Below are 10,368 nucleotides of genomic sequence, written 5' to 3'. Positions count from 1 at the left end.
CTACGCTACTTCTGACTGACTACGCTAACTACGCTGGCCGCGGGAACACTACGCTGATTCTGACAGGAACACTACACTGACTGCGTAACTGCTGCCATGAAAGTACACAAGTACCAATGTTAATATATTATACATTATGCAAACGCAAAAAAAGAAGAAACAGAAATTGTGCAATAAACCAGCAACTGACAATGTTGCCTGTAGTCATGATCCCAGTATTCTGCAACCTACATTATACTATAATATACTCAATTAGTATTTAGGCGTTAGCTAAGTAACATGATATATTAATTGTAGTCTGTTCCTGTTTCCAACAGTTTGCCTTTTGTTTGCAGTCAGTCACTGTACGTATATGATGATGAGATTAATGTTCTAACTGTTAACATGTTTTAAAATAATTTGAGTAGAGGAGCAGATATAATGACTGTAATTTCTAGATTATCCTTAGTAAAGATAAATTTTCCAGTATTAATAGATTAATACTAATTAATTATTAAATACCAATAATTAATTATTAATGCTCCTGATTGATTTATGTGGAAATGATTCTGCTAAATCTTATTTGCAAAGTTTTAAACACGTGCCACTGATTAGTCAGGGAAGATCATCTAAGTGAAGTCTGTATTGTGTTACTTACAATTGTACAATAAAATACACTCACCTCTAGTTTCTATGCAGCCAGCTGGATGCAGATGCCCGAATTGCACTGAACAACAGGTGTCGGATAGGATGAACCTAGCACACATAGGGGTGGGAGGAGGAACACAAAGGGACGGCACTAAAACATTTAGATCTCTGAAGTGATGTATTGCAACATGAGTCCTGTACATCATCAGATGGATCATTAGGTCACCACAATGTTGGTCAACAGTCATTAGGTCGACACCATTAGGTCGAAATGGATTTAGGCCGACTTGAGTCTAGGTCCACATGCAGGAAGGTCGACAGGAGTCTAGGTCGACGTGGGTTAGGTCGACAGGGGCATTAGGTTGACATGGGTTAGGTCAACAGTCAAAAGGTCGACATGGGATTTTTCACATTTTTTGGTCCCGAATGTCGACACAGTTGACATGGGCACTGAAACGTAGCACCGCCTCCCCTAGCATGGCTCTCTGTGCTCGTCATGCTTCGGGCATGTGCCTGATACGCTCGGCACACTATTTTATTCTCCCACCACACCCTAGTGGATGGTACGGCATGAAATACTGCCTGTCGGCACATGTTGGCTCAAAAAAAATTGCGAAAAACGCCATGTCGACATTTTGACAGTTGACCCATGTCGACCTAATGACCCTGTCGACCTAGACTCATGTCGAACTTCCTGCATGTCGACCTAGAGTTTTGGAGCTTAACCCTTTCAGGTCCAATGTCTAGTCAGGCTCAACAGCCCTAGCACTAGCAGCAGACCCAGTGGTGAGCTGGTGAACTTAAAAATAATAACATTAGCATTGTTTAACATTCAATGTAGACCATTGTTTAATAAAAAAATTACAATTAATTTAAACCAGACTGTTTGAATTGCAAAAGGTTAATATATTTCAATATCACAGTAAATAAATTTCGGGCCCGACTGCCTCTGCTGAGCTGCCCCCACGGAAGCCCACTGCTCCAGGATCGCTTCCAGAGCGCAGGCTTCTCCTTCACCTCCGAGCGCTGGTAGCCATTTAAAATGCTGCACCGTCTGGTGAGCCAATTAGAGCTACTCTAATTGGCCGGAGGTGGAGGAGAATACTGCACTCCTATACAAGCACTTCGGGAGCAGTTGGATTGAACGGGGCAGCGCAGCGGAAGCGGGGGGAAGCCTGTGCCTCACCCTACTCCCCCCCCCCGTAACCTGCAGAGCCGGGCAGCGAGTGAGCACCAAATGGGCATTATGTGTCAATGGGGGCTGGGACTAGAAATCACTCACGGGCCCACAATTTCCAGTGGCAGCCCTGGTAGCATGTGCCCTTGCATTGTATGCTTCAGGCATGGTGCTTCCTGCGCTCGGCACACTTTACAGTTTCCAATTGGAGTACACCATTAATCAGTGGCGTAACTAGCGGTAGGCAGCCCCAGCGGTGGCGGGGGGGGGGGAGCCGGCGCCACAGGGGCGCAGGTGTTGGAGAGGTGCGCTCGGCAACCTTCTCCATCGCAACCCCAGCAGCAGCCCGCAGGCTATTTGTCCCCTGCAGCCACCATCCCCAGGTATACGCGGTTCTGCGCTGTCACATCTGAGTGACAGCGCAGTTAGCCCCTCAGCGCTCCGTTACCAGCCAATTGTAGCGCTGCTTGTGGGGGGTCCCAGCGCTGTATAGTGTGCTGTGCCCGCGCTGTGTACCTAGTATCAGCGTCCCTCCTGTAGTGACTGAGGAGAGCCCCAGCGCTGTGTCATTATGCCGGGGGACAGGGCCGGCGCCACCACTAGGCAGCCTTAGGCATTTGCCTAGGGCGCCGGCCGTTGGAGGGCGGCAGTTTGGAGCTGGTCTGCGCCGCATCACCCAGCAAGCCGCCCCATCCATGGAGAGCGTTGCGTCGCTGCGACCCGCACCAGCCGCCAAGTTCCCCCCCTGGAAAGTCACGGCGCCGGACACCCCCCTCCTCTCTCCTCCCGTCCCTGGGCAGAGTTGCGGCGGGTAGCGCTGCATCGCACGGCAAGCACCCCTCCCCTGGAACGTCACAGCGCCGGACCCCCCCTCCTCCCTGGGGAGAGTCGCGGCGGCGCACAGCAAGCCCCTGCGAAGGTCACAGCACCTTGCGCCGCATTACTGGACACGGCAGCGTGGCAACCCTGGAGCAGGTAAGTATTTGAGCACTGGGGCGCCCCCCTCTCCGCCTGGGGCGCTCCGGTGCCCAGCACTGGCCCTGCCGGGGAAGCTGAGGAGACGGAGCCCGCTGTGACATTATGCTGGGGGAGCTGTCAATGACCGTCCAACAGTGTCTCCAGCGCTATTTCATTGCCTGCCTCATAGAACCCTCCTGCTCCAGGCTGCCTGTGCCGACTTCAAGCCAGCAGAGAGACCTCTGCAGGAGCAGATAAGTACAATAACTACACCAATACACCTGCACCAAGTTTGCCTGTGTACACCTACCCCCCTGCAGCCTAGAACCCTAACCATATGTGGCACCCCACAAGCTGGGGCACTACAAGTGCCAGCAGCATAAAGTAATGGAAACACTGTAAAGGCCTGCAGGCATAAAGTAGCTGTGGCACTACAGGTGCCAGCATGACTGTATTAAAAAGTACTACTTGAGTTGCACAGAACTGAGCTTATATAGCTTGCAGCACAAGAGGGGTTAACAGCTCAGCTCACAGCAAGGCAGGTCAGTTTGCAAAAATAACATTTTTTACAGAACTGACAAGTTTGCAGAAAAAAGTGGGAAATCCCGGATGGAATCTCTCCCTGGGAGTCTGAGACAGCAGAATGAGAAGTGTGTGGTGTTGACTGGTGAATGTTGAAGCTGGCAGAACCCTGAAGGCTGGGGAAAGCAGCCTGACTCATACTTGCCTACTTTTAAAAACTAGTTTCAGGGAGATTATATTTGGTAGTAGAATTTTGCAAAGCGCCCAATTGAGGAGGCGTGTAATGCTCCTCCCACAGGGCGTGTCTAGTTCCATATATGGAAAGATTGTGAAAAGAGATTGTGAACGTGGTACCTAGAAGCGTGGGTGTGTACGGAGAGGAATCTTTTGAAATTACTTATATCCAAATATAGATGAGCCCCAAAGCAGTTAGTAAGAGATACTATACTTGGTAAAGTGCTGGGAAATGGTGCTGATGATTCAATGTAACTGTATCTGTCTCTCATTCCTTTTTTCTTAACAAATGTATCAGTGTAATGTGGGCTAGGTGAAATGAGGGAGATTGCTAGACTAATGAGGGAGAGAGGGAGATTACTGCTATTTCAGGGAGTCTCCTGCAGAATGCAGGAGGGTAGGCAGCTATGGCCTGACTTGGGTAAAGATGAAGCAGCATGCCCTGAAGTGTATGGGGGGCACAGACTGGTAGCATGCAGAGAGCGCTGGTCAGTGAGGACAGCCTGTCAGCCCCATCAGCAAGTGTGCAGCTGCAAGGGTCAGAGAGAGTGGGCCTGAGTCCCTGGAGCTGAGGCATCGGGAACAGCCCTGTGCAGAGAGAGAAAGAACCCAGTGGGAGTACCAGCAGCAGCAGAAGGCCAACAGAGGTCCTGGCAAGTATCCTGCATCTGAAGTGTTATTCATTTAAAGTACCCTGCAACTGAAGTATCTTGCATTTAAAGTATCCTACATCTGAAGTATCTTGAATTTGAAGTATCTTGCATTGTAACTATTCTGCATATGCAACGTCAGCACCTGACTATTCTGCATTATTAGTGACAGGGTGCATAAGCCTTCCATATTCTAAACATTGCTACAACAAGCGACCATGTGTTTTATCAGTGTATATCCAGCATACAGTCAAGTTTCCCAATAAAGTATTTACAGTCACTGTCAGCCTAGCAGTGACAGGATCCAGTGGCAGTGACAGGATCCAGTGGCAGTGAGAGGATCCAGTGGCAGTGAGAGGATCCAGTGGCAGTGGTGAGCTCTGGCCATATCATACTTGTGACCATTCTGGACACTCATGAGACATCTATTTAACAAGTGTGCTAAATATTAATGACTTACTGCACTACGTCCAAAGTCACTTCTCTAAACTTTTGAGGAATACACTCCATTATTACACAAAGGGTTTTATATACATGCATGCATATCCCAAACGTCAGGACCACGTGACTATTCAACTGGGATTTGAGCATTTAAGTTACACTAAACGGTACAGTTATAAAGGAGACTGTTGACATTTACCTACAGTATGTTGCACTGCGAATTGTGGATATGTGCATGTGATGTATGTTCTGAATTATGTTACTTTAAAACAAATAAGTCTCAGATATATATGTCTGCTATGGTAGATAGTGAACCGTTGAAGTGAATATAGAAATGTATTGCATTTATTGTGATAACCCATTGCAATTATAGGAGACTACCCACGGGCAGTGTCCCTCTGGGTTTCTCCCTTTTCACCCGACCTCTTACACAAAATAAATGATCTCAAAGTGAGGCCTTAAAAGGACAACACTCGCGTGAGCCGGTATTCCTTCTACTAACTCTCCAAGGAAAAAGAAGAACCTGTGCGTTGGGACGATTAACACCAGCGACCTCGGTGAGTGCATTACATCTCACCCACTGAGCCGGGTGTTACATTTGGCGTCACTAAGAACAGGATTGGAGCCCAAAGTAAAGGGAATACAAATTCAAGAAAATGTCTAGAGAACAAAGCCCCTCATCAGGGCCATCAAATGGCATAGAACAGCCACCACCCACAAAAGCACAGCTCAATCCAATCACTATGCCCTACTACTTTGGAGCCCCAGGGCTTCCAACTTATAATGGGTATGCCTGTAGCAGAGATAGCAGCACCCTAATCAACTTCAAGAACAAATTGAACTCCATGTTCCAAATGTATGCCCTGAGTGAACAACAACAAATGGAAGTACTGATTTGCCAGCTGAAAGGGACGGCCCTCAGGGAAGTGAACTCATGGCCAATTGACCAAAAAAAAAGATGTGGAACAGGTATTCAAAAGATTGTCAGCCACATTTAAAACACAAACACTCCCAGAAATAAAAATAAAGTTTTATGCCAGGAAACAGCAGCCTGGCAAGACTCTCCGGGAATATGCACTAAGCCTACAGGAAGCCCTAAAGGTGATACAGGCTGTTGACAAAGAAGAAGTCAAGAATCCAGATGAAGCATTGATCACCCAATTCATTGAGGGAGCCTTAGGAGCGAGTGTCCGAACCCATCTACGACTACTAAGAAGACAAATGGTGGGCCAGCCATTTCTGAGTTTTAAAGAGGCTGCCATAAAGGTAATGGACACCAATGCAAATCAGGAGGAAGGGTTTCACGAAGGGTTTCACGAACACCCCCAGTCACAGGGAGCCATGGCACCGAGCCCGGAAACATCAATGAGCAATAAAGGCACGGTGATCCAAAGCAGCCAGTCTCCATCCACTGACTTACTACAGACATTTAAGGGGCAAATGGAGGAAATGATCGCAGGACTAGCAGAAATGCAACAAGAAAGGCAAAATATGTTCAGTCGACCAGCATGTGCCACGCCAAAATCCAGATGGAAATCAGAACGTAGAAGATCATCTAAACTCAAGTGCACTGAGGAGAGAGGCCGAGCATCGGGGAAGGCAAGAGCAAGGTCATTTTCGGAAGAATGGGGGCCTTGCTGTTGCAGGCAATACCCTATAAGTGAAGTTGAGTTTACCCCCATATTAGACATGAAGGGGGAAATTTACTAAAGGAAATTTGTAAAAAAATAGGTGTATTTCTATTCAGAAATACACTAATTTTTGACATTTACTATCCCGAAAATACAGCAATTCGTATTCGTATTGATGTGTTCCTTTAGTAAATTTCCCCCGAAAGCTCCAGTCTGCATAGGAAAAGTTTCAGGAAAGGTCATCTGGTTTCACGTACGACGTGGTTATGGATTCATAAGTCGTGAGGACACCGAACAAGATCTTTTTGTTCATTATACGGCCATCCAGAGAAACAACCCCAGAAAATACCATCGTAGTTTGGGGGAAAGACAAATTGTGGAATTTGATGTCGTCAATGGAGTAAAGGGTTTACGGGCAACAAACGTCACAGGTCCAGACGGTGCTCCAGTCAAAGGCAGCAGGTATGCAGCAAATCGCAAGTGTTATTGGAACTATGCACATACCAGAGGTTCTCCACGTGACTACCAGCAAAACTATCAATACAGTGTAGGGAGAAAGCACACAGAAGCAGAAAATGTAGCAGAGAGTGCCAATAAGAGATCATATGGACATAAACAGCAGTATCCTGATACCCAAAAGCAGAATGCATTACTGGAAATAACAGCTAATTTGGGGGAATCAAGTGGATATATGCAACAGAACCTGCAAGAAACTGTTGAAGAGCAACTTCCTCAAGAGTTCCAATCTCAAGGTAGACTTAGCATGGATGACACTAATTCCAATTCATCCCACCTTAATCAGGTCGATTTACAGGCCGCTGACCAAGAAGGAGACACTGAAGGAGTGACCCACAAGGTACCAGTGGAAGGGTTGGGACACCCTAAACCTGCTGACTCAGATTCAGTTACATTGGAGACTGGAGTCTCTCCACCGTCCAATAATGTAGCTAATACCGTGACATGGCTCTTCCCAGAATGGCACCGGCCTGACTGTGAGTATGACAGGATAAGCGGTGAGGATGCCACCTTACTGTTGCAGCAGGCATCAAGAAGACAAGGAAGGAGGCACAAAGGGATTTCTGCTCATTAGATGTTAACAATATTGTTTAAAAATGGTTGCCTCTAAGTAAGTCTGTAAAATAGTATTAAGTTAATATGTTGTTTTAGCTACTTTTATTAAAATTTCACTTCCATTTTGTTAGAAAAAGGACTTTTTGCATTAAGAGACTTTAGTACTGTCATTCCAAATGCTTGGGGACGAGCAATCTTTCAGCGGGGTTGAATGTGGCACCCCACAAGCTGGGGCACTACAAGTGCCAGCAGCATGAAAATATTTTGGCTGGGGATAGCAAAATTTATAGTTACGCCACTGGCGTTAATGATAAGTTTGAAAAAGTAAAAAAAAAATTTGACCGAATTCATGTTGACCTTTTGTCAATGTTGACCGAGTGCAAGTCCACCTTTTGGTGTAAATCTTTTGACTGTCGATCTAGACACTGTAGGCCTATCATCCAAATCTTATATCTCCTATATAATAGCCCAGACCTGTCACTCTGGGCCTTATTCTGGTCGGTGCGGCCGGATCCGATTATGCGGCCAGGACCGTGCGTGCGAAACCCCGCCTTCCATACGGATCGCCAACTCCGTCCGTACGCGGTAAGAAGCTGGCCGAACAGACCGCACGTGTATTTTACACGGAATACGCCTCCTCCATCTAAGGGAACCTCCCCCATCATTCGATGGTCGCAGACCATCGAATGCAGGACCGAGTGCTCCACCAGCTCCCGCAACCTCAGACCACACAGACATTTTTCCGTGCAAAAGCAGGGATCTGGGTGGGCAGCTGACATCCGGCGATGTCATATGTCCGCCCCCTACACGTGCGTCACGGCCGCATTACCATACGTACGCCCAGCGTTTGCATGGAAACGCCCATGAAATGCGGGGCGTATGCATATGGTAATGAGCACAAATAGCCCTTCACGCCCCTCTCCACCCCCTGTTCGGAGTGTTCACATATCATGCGGGATTTGGCCGTACGCCCCGCTCGCACATGCGCAGAGACGCCTTTGCACATGCGCAGACACAAAACATCGGCGGCCCGAACGCACGCGGATATATCCGCACCAACCAGAATAAGGGCCTCTGTGATTGTGTGTATAACGCTGGGCAGAGTCATAGAGTGATAGCTCAGGTCTAATAGCCTATCAGTGCAGCACTTGCCGATATCGCCCCTGCCCAATCTCTCCACCAGAGAACTCCACCAGCCCCGGCATCCGGACAGCATGTCCAACACCACAGAGATACACAGCAGAGCCATAGCAGCTACATTATAGGGTAGGCTTTGTATGCAGACTTGCTTCTTTCTTTTCTTTTTCACTTTCTGACATTCCCCAACCACGGCACCCTCGACCCCCCTTCCCCCATTCAGATCCCTTGCTCACTCCTCACACCGCCGCTCCCCCATCCGTGGCACCCTCAGCCCCCCTCCCGCATCCAGATCCCATGCTCACTTCTCGTGCACCCCTCCCCCATCTGCGGCATCCCTTCCTTCATCCAGATCCCCTGCTCACTCCTCAGACACCCATCCCCCATCAGCAGCATCCCCTCCCCCATCCAGATCCCCTGCTCACTCCTCACACACCCTTCCCCCGTTCACAGCACCCCCAAACCCCCTCCACCATCTAGATCCCTTTCTCACACCTCACACACCCCTCCACCATCAGCGGCATCCCCCACCTCCCCCATCCAGATCCCCTGCTCACACCTCACACACCCCTCCTCCAGGCGCAGTAGAGTGCGATCTATAATCTCCCTTAAACTACTTTTCAAAAGTAGACAAGTATGGTGTAAGCACACCCACACCCGCCCCTCCCACACCCACAGCAGCACCAGACACACTCCCTCACCTGCCACCCCCCAGCATCTGCCACTCCCCAACCCACGGTACTAATGCACCCCCACACCTGGACCTCCTAAACTTGCAGTACCCCCACACCCAGTGCCCCAAAACTGCACTCGCCCATCCCCCACCCACAGTACCCTTACACTCATCCCTCCACTTCCCACAGCACAACCGCCGCCACACCTCCGACACCCACAGCACATGGGGCACCCTCGCACATGTAACTCCACCACCCGCAGTATCCCATCACTTACATATCGGCTGCAGGGCTTGTTTGTCAGTTGTAATCATCACATACAAGTGCTGCGCATCAAGGACGTACACGTGCTGACATCATGCGGCTGTAGCTATGACTTACCTTTTTCTGTTTCTGACTATGTACTTTTTGGTACTTGTTTCCTAGCACGGCGCCCACTAAGTTATTTGCTTAGTGGGCTAATCTGCGTAGGGAAATCGCATCGCATGGGCCATTTTAGTGCCAAGCGATGCAATGCGATTTTTTCATGTAATTTTGGGTATACAATAATATGATTGTAAGTCATAAAAAGAGGTTTTACGCACCCCCCCACTATCCACGCCACCCCAAAGTGTGGCAAGCCCCATGACGGGCGGTGGAACGCGTGGCGAGTGCAGCAGAATACATGTAAAGTGATCCGCATTCCCTCGCCACTCTTCGGGCTCGGTGGCTCGCTACGCTCGCCACACTATATAAAATCAACTCCACGCCGGCGTGGATAGTGGGGGTATGAAAACGTCGGAGGACGCGTTCCACCACCCCTCACGGTGCTCACTGCGCTCGCCACAATTTGGGGTGGGGTGGATAGTGGGGGTGTGCATAAAACATCATTGTATCTCATAAAATGATAGCATTGTATAGCTAATGTAATGCCATCGCACACCCTATAAAATCGCATGCGATCGCATGCGATTTTGCGGGAGGTGCGATGCGATGTGATCCCCTGGGGCACACAGAGCAGTGAATAAATTACATTTAAAAATAGCATTGCATCGCATGCCACTAAAATGTCCCATGAGATGCAATGCGATTTCCCTACGTTTGCGTAAGTAGAAAATCTGGGCGCCGTTCTAGGAAACAAGAACCTACTTTTCTTTAATAATGTAATATATGTATTACTGCTGTGTTCCTGCAGTACACTTGACCGGTGTACCAAGGAGCTAAACAGTGTGCAGCTAATGCCAAACACTCACTGGAAGCTAAACAGG

Source organism: Crinia signifera, chromosome 19 (genome assembly GCF_055691185.1).
Source record: "Crinia signifera chromosome 19, ASM5569118v1, whole genome shotgun sequence".
NCBI classification, from domain to species: Eukaryota; Metazoa; Chordata; class Amphibia; order Anura; family Myobatrachidae; genus Crinia; species Crinia signifera.
The sequence above is the reverse complement of the archived record's forward strand: the minus strand, read 5'-3'. Positions refer to the sequence as shown.